Raw genomic sequence first — 7024 nt, forward strand, 5'->3', positions numbered from 1 at the left:
TGAGGGCCCCCCCAGCCGTTAGGGTTAACGCCGAGTGCGGCTCCCTCCGACCGGACCGCCTCGGCTCTCTCCAACACTACGCTCTTTATACCCTTCCTACATCGTATTATAATTAATATAACAAAATCCATGTTTAACATTGTAACAATCTAGTTACCAAAAAAAAAACATTATAACAATCATATATACATGTATACCAATTCAAACATATAGTTGTAGTGAATTCAAAGAAAGATTTTCCAAAAGATTTATATAAAATTTAAATTACATAAAAAAAATAAATATCAAATTTTATAGATATCTAAATTTAAGTTTATTAAATAAAAATAAAATTTGATATAAATAAATATATTCTAAAGGAAAATATTATATATTTTTTTATAAATTTCAAATGGATATATGTATGTATATATTGTATTAAAAAAAAAGTCTGTATACGGAGAGAGTTTTGGTTAAAGCAGATTCGACTACAAAACACTACGGAAAACAAATCCTTAATATTAGTTTTTAATAATTTAAAAAATAGTTTTTTTAAAATATTTTTTTTTAAATTTTATTACCTTTATAAAAAATAGTTTTTTAAATTTTTTTTTAAATTATCCGCAAATTTAATATAGTAAAATGATAACAAATCTTAATCAAGATAAAAATTATTATTCTTTGATTATATTTGAAAAAAAAAATCCTTCAGCAGTAAAATAAATTATAAAAAGTAAAATAAATTATTAAAAAATATAAAAAAAAAAATGAAAACCAAAACATTCTAAAGGTGGGTCCCTTTTGAAAGTTGGGCCTTGTGCAACCTCACACCCCATTAGGATCGTGTTAGTTGAATAGTTCCGTATCTTCATGATAATACAGAAGAATGATTTTCTATTCGTAATGCATATATTAAATTATAAATAATTACAATAGACAATTTTAAGCTGAGCCCTTTGTAACAACATATATGTATCCCATCAAACATAATTCTAGCGAATTATATTATTTGAATCTAATTTATTTAGTTTTATATAGTTATGCTGATATAGAAGAATGGTTTTCTTATATTTTATGCATATGTTAATTTATAGAGAATCACAAGAGAAAATTTTAAGTTTTTATTAAACCTTAAATACGCTTAATAATTACAATATATTTTTTTTTGGTATTAATAATTGCGATATTGTTTGGTGTGGACGAGACAGAGATGTATTTGTGTGTGTGTCCAAATTCGGATCTAAATATATATTTCGTGTGGAATTAATATTACACAAGAGTCGGTCCAAGGAGAAGAAGAATAAAAATATACAAAGTGATACATACCTGTGAAGAGCGAGGGATGTTGCAAGTCCCGCAACGCCCCCTCCCACAATCACAATGTCCATCTCTTCCATTTTTTCTTCGTTCATGCCCTCACCTCTCATCGATCTCACCATATATATACACGTGTGCGTATATATATATACTTATATATATATATATAATGTTACGATTAAGTTGTATCTTCATATAGAAAAAGATAGGCGAATTTGCAACGTTTTCGACATTTGTAATGTAAAATGTCAAATTTATGAAGCAAGTTAATGATAACGGTTAGAAGTTGTTATAAATTCAGAATTGTGCATTGTGTATAGAGAATTTAATATATCTATAAGTGAACCCAACGACTTTGGTGTTTTAAGAAAATGAAAAGTTAAGAAAATAATGAGAAAGTTCGTATTAGATTGCATAATTTTCTGGATATATAAAAAAGAGTTAAAATAGAAGCAAACATATTTATTTTTCAAACACAGATTTAGAGCTTCAAAAACATACTCTAAACGTAACTTAGTTCAGCTAAAAACATAGATTACAAGGTAGAAATATAGTTTTTTTAATCATTTTTTTAAATTTTCAAAGGAATATAAGTGTTGATATAATAAAAAAAATCTAAAACAAATAGAAAATATGTAAATTTAAACTTTGCGACAAAAAGGGTTTTAAAATTTGAAATCATCACTTTTTGTTGTGTATGGGGTTAGGTAATTAACCAAATTATTGTTTAGTCAATTATAGGAAATTCAGTGATAGAGGTTGTGGAAACTAATAAATGCAAAAAAAAAAAACATGGAAATTGCTGCTGAAAATCATTCGTTATGCAAAAAGAGTGTAAGGGGTTCCTCTGTCTTGTCGATGTCCATGGAACAAGCTTGTAGTCGATATTCACAACAGCCAACTTGTTCTTTAAACATTATTTTTTGTTACACTGAATTTATATATATGTATATGGACCGACCGATATTGCTGTTGAGGGAAAGCCTCCTTTTGAATTAGCGGAACCCTTGGTTTTGCAATCTCCATACCTATGAATTCAGTATGTATGATAGTTACATATAGAATACTCAAACATTCGTATATAATAATATTTACTTATACGATTAATAAAACCAATACATCAAGTTCTATCAACAATCACCATATATAACCAACCATACAAATGCATAACACTTCGTTTCTCTTTCTCAAACTAATAAAACATATTGTGAAAAAACACAAATATATATATAGAAACACACACATATATATATATAATTAAGGTATTAATTTGTTAAATTTGAAAAGTTTATGATTTTTCTATTCGATTTTGTAAATAATATATGGTCGTAATATTATTAATTTTCAAATGGGTCGTAAGTGGCCTAAATTAACTATTTGAATGGGCCCAAATAAGAACAAATGGGCCGCCTAAATAGTAAATACATTAAGCGCTCGGTTTTAATTTCCGGTTTAAAGCGGTTCACTGAATGATTGGTTGTTCACTTCAATTCGAAGTTCGAAACGAGAAGACCTCACATTTTGGATCCTTCTGTATTAAGACATAATATGAGGAATTTTTAGTAATATTTTCTAATTTAAGGGGTGGTTTTGGTAATCTCAAGAACATCGTCGATAACCCGTCCCACGAAGGACCCGACCCGGAACCGGGTCGATACAGCTTCCGTCTCCAGAAGAACAGGGTATTCTACGTCAGCGAATCGCTCGTGAAGCGCGCCACTAACGTCGCCCGGAAAGACCTCGTAGCCCTCGGAACATGCACCGGGAAGTACACCCATGGCGGGAATTTCCACCTGACGATCCAATCGCTGAGTCTCCTTGCCGCGAACGCGAAGCACAAGGTATGGCTCAAACAGGCGGGCTGGGGAGGATTACAGAGAGCATTGCTCCTGGAGATGGGGTTGTCGTGTTCTCGATGTCCGATGTCCCTCTAGGTTTCAGGATTGCGGCGAAGAGTACTCAGGATTGTCGGAGACTGGACCCGAATGGTATCGTTGTGCTTCACCAGGCGGATGTTGGAGAGTATCTGAGGGATGAAGACGAGCTTTGAAAAGGGCATAGATTCTGGCGGAAATCCATGCGAATGCGATTCTTGTAATCCATTTTGGGTTCTTGAGGTTAAACTTTTAAGATTGGCCTGAGATTATCAACAGCTTTGAATCTTTGATTGGTCAAAGCTGAAAGCCTTGAATTCAGTCTTCAAATGCCCAAAAAAGCTATCCATGATGATGACGACGATGATGATGACGTATTTTGTTTCATCTCATGATAAGTTTCTTTATTTTCGGTGATCATTGATTATGATGCCATCTCATGAGAAAACTCTGTTTTTATTCTTTGTTTTTTTTTAAAAAAAAATAACGTGGGCCAAATAAGGTTATGGGCCTTGTTTACTATTAGAGTGGGCCTACAATTATGGCCCGTTATATGGTTATGGTCTAACACGCAACTAGTTAGAGCCCATATAGATGAGTTTGCTCGTTTTGCATTTTTGCTGCGACCATTTGGGCTTTTCTTCTTATTTCATGACATCATCGCTTATATTGGGCTTTTGCTTGACAATTTTTTTTTATATATATAAAAAATTCATTTTTTCTGGCATTATTTGAGCCCCTTTAATACTTATAACGTTGTTGCAAAAAAAAAAATATTATAAAAAAAAAGAAAAAAGGAAAAAAAAATCAGACGATTCTAGATAGCCACGACAAATCCAACTATGCAAATATTATGAATACTTTATAATCTTATATGATTTGGAACGAGTTCATATGTGTATGAACAAATTAACAACCTTTTTGTATGGTGGATCCGAATTGTCACGGATTCATTGCTAACTTGAATTGGATTTTTTTTTGTTTTTGCTTATGTTTTTGTTAAAGAAAATAACATGTAAGCTAAAAAAAAAAAAAATCCAATTCAAGTTAGCATTTCATTGATGTAGACGGCTTCCAAAAAATATAGAACTACAGCAAAAAAAAGATACATAAATAAGTGATGGTATAATTCAAATACCTTCGCAAATATTAATACACAAATTCGTGCCGATATTTGTAGAGACAACATTCAATGTTTTAAATCTATATCTATATATATTAATAAAAAAGTTTAAAAAGATTTGGTGAAGCCACCTAAGCATCCCATGTGGCAATTTTTTAAATTTTGATTGGTCATTTCAAAACTTTATGAGTTACATTATTTTGTTTAACTTTTATTGACATAGAATATGGCTTATTAATGTACTATTATATTATAATTTAAATAGAATACCCACTACTTTCAAACAAAAACGGTAGTAAGAATATTTATTATCCAGCTAATAACCATAAAAATAGAATATGGCTTATAAATGTATTATTATAATTTAAATACAATATTTATTGTCCACTCCACTACTTACAAACAAAAATGGTAGTAAGAATATTTATTATTGGATAGACTATTCACTAATCTACTAATGGAAAAACGGTAGCTCTCTTTTTGTAATTAATTTCAATTTTAATTTATTGTATTTTTATCTTATTAGCATTTCTATATAATACATGAAGCAAACAGAGCTCGATATAAAAAAATGGCCTCATGTTCAAAACAGTGATAATTCTTTTAATTATTGTAAAACTAACGCTTCCTCCATCAGCAAGACAGAAGGCGAAGTGGGATGTACAGGAGGCGAAGCTGGATGTTCGAGAGTCCTCCAAAGACGAAGAACAAATTGTAAAGTTTGAAATTGTATTGACTTCTTGATACATGTGAGGTTTTTTTTTTTTTTGGTTTACGTGTGATTCGTATTACTGGTAAAAAAAGGTTCCTTTACATCCAGAAATGAAACCGTAATGAAATACACTAAAGCAAACGGGATCCCCGATGCAAAAGGGTAAAAATACGAAACAAACCTACAACGGACAGCAAGTCAAGGGGGTCTATCTAAACCGTCAAGAAATACCAATCCTCATACAAATGCATGTGAGTTATATATTATCTTTGGTGGTTTAGAATTTTTTTTCTTCCCTATGTATCATTTTAAAAGTTTCGCATTGACTTGGGAGACATCCACATTTTATCATCTCTCTCAAAATATATATATATATATATATATATATATATATTAGAGAATATCGGTTTAGTATTAGATTTGGTGTTCGGTTTAGATTTGAGTTTGTATAAATATTTTGTATGAATAGTTTTTATTGTTTTTATCAAAAGTTGTGTGCATGTGGGAGTGACTTAGTGAGGATTTCCAAGATTTTCTAATAATCTTGATTTTTAACGAAAATAATATGCAATGTAATATTCATTAGAGCACTAACGAAAACAAAAACGGTGGCCAAGATTAATTATTATATGAGTTTGTTCAAATTGGAAAATGTATGATAGCCTTTTACATTCTTCAAAGAAATTGTGTTTATATGTTCTAAATAATATTATTATTTTTGGCTTAGCAAAATAAGGGTTTTTGAATAAATATTAGGTGAGTTAATTGAGTTTTTTAAGATCGTTTTTTGGACATGAATTATTTATTGGTAATATATATATATATATATATATATATATATATATATATATTATTTATTAAACTAATTATATAAAGAACGATAATTTGATAAATTATTTAGTCTAAATATTTTCTAAATATTAACGTATCACTGATATCAATCTAAATAGTTTCTATCTTTTTTCATCTTCAAGAGATCTTTGAGATTTCATTAACAGATTTGATCTCTTTAACATTTGGATTCCAGGAGAATTCGAATATGGGTGGATGTGTATCTTCACACAAAAACATGGGTAACAAGTTTTAGAAGAAGTAGTGGCGTGGAACATCCTGGATTTGATCTTTTTAACATTTGGATTCCAGGAGAATTCGAATATGGGTGGATATGTATCTTCACACAAAAACATGGGTAACAAGTTTTAGAAGAAGCAGAGGCGTGGAAGATCCGGAAAGAGCATATCATATATATATATATATATATACTCGGCGATTTCACTTGATTAGGGAAATCATCGACAGAGGAGACGTGAAAATAAGTAGAGTGTCGACAGATGATAATATTGCCGACCCGTTGACGAAGCCTCTCCCTTCGTCAAAGCATGATGGTCATGTTGTGGGTATGGGGATTAGATGCTTGTAGGATAGATCATAGAGCATAGTGGGAGATTGTTGGTTGTAATGCTCTACGATGATCCGTGATATGACATTTTGACTATGTATTGATTCATTGGTTTATGAATGCATTACTTTTCCCGTTATATGATTAGCATGTTTGTTATATTACGGTAAATATCCTTGAATCATTGCAGATGATTCTAAACTCCCTGGTCAGTTATCATTGTGGGAACAATGATGAATTAAGACCAGCATGATGTGTGATAAATGATTATGATCATATGCATTAGATGCAAATCACAATCATGGGTTCTCGTTTGGAACGAGTTACTGGATGACCCGCATGAGATTGTCACATGGACATGAGTCATGACTTGAATCTCATACAGCGGTTCGTTCTTGGATCCTCAGACCTGAGATGTCTAGAGTATCTGATATGAGGAGTGACGTGTCTTGACTGCGTCAAACGTCGTCTTTAACCGGATGATCATAACGGCGTTGCTCAGATACGTTCACGAATCATATGCAGATAGTAGACATGCAATACGGGACTTGTCACCTCCTACGCAGGAGAGATGTCGCTGGGCCCCTCGTGGAAATCGGACTGTGAAAATACGTGGCCAC

At 31.5% G+C, this 7024-nt stretch overlaps 1 pseudogene; it reads left to right on the plus strand.

Moving 5' to 3' along the window:
* The first annotated feature begins 2697 nt into the window (after nucleotides 1–2697).
* On the plus strand, nucleotides 2698–3666 carry LOC104803089 (annotated as a pseudogene).
* The last annotated feature ends 3358 nt before the right edge of the window (nucleotides 3667–7024 follow it).

This window comes from Tarenaya hassleriana, unplaced genomic scaffold, assembly GCF_000463585.1.
Source record: "Tarenaya hassleriana unplaced genomic scaffold, ASM46358v1 Cleome8, whole genome shotgun sequence".
NCBI classification, from domain to species: Eukaryota; Viridiplantae; Streptophyta; class Magnoliopsida; order Brassicales; family Cleomaceae; genus Tarenaya; species Tarenaya hassleriana.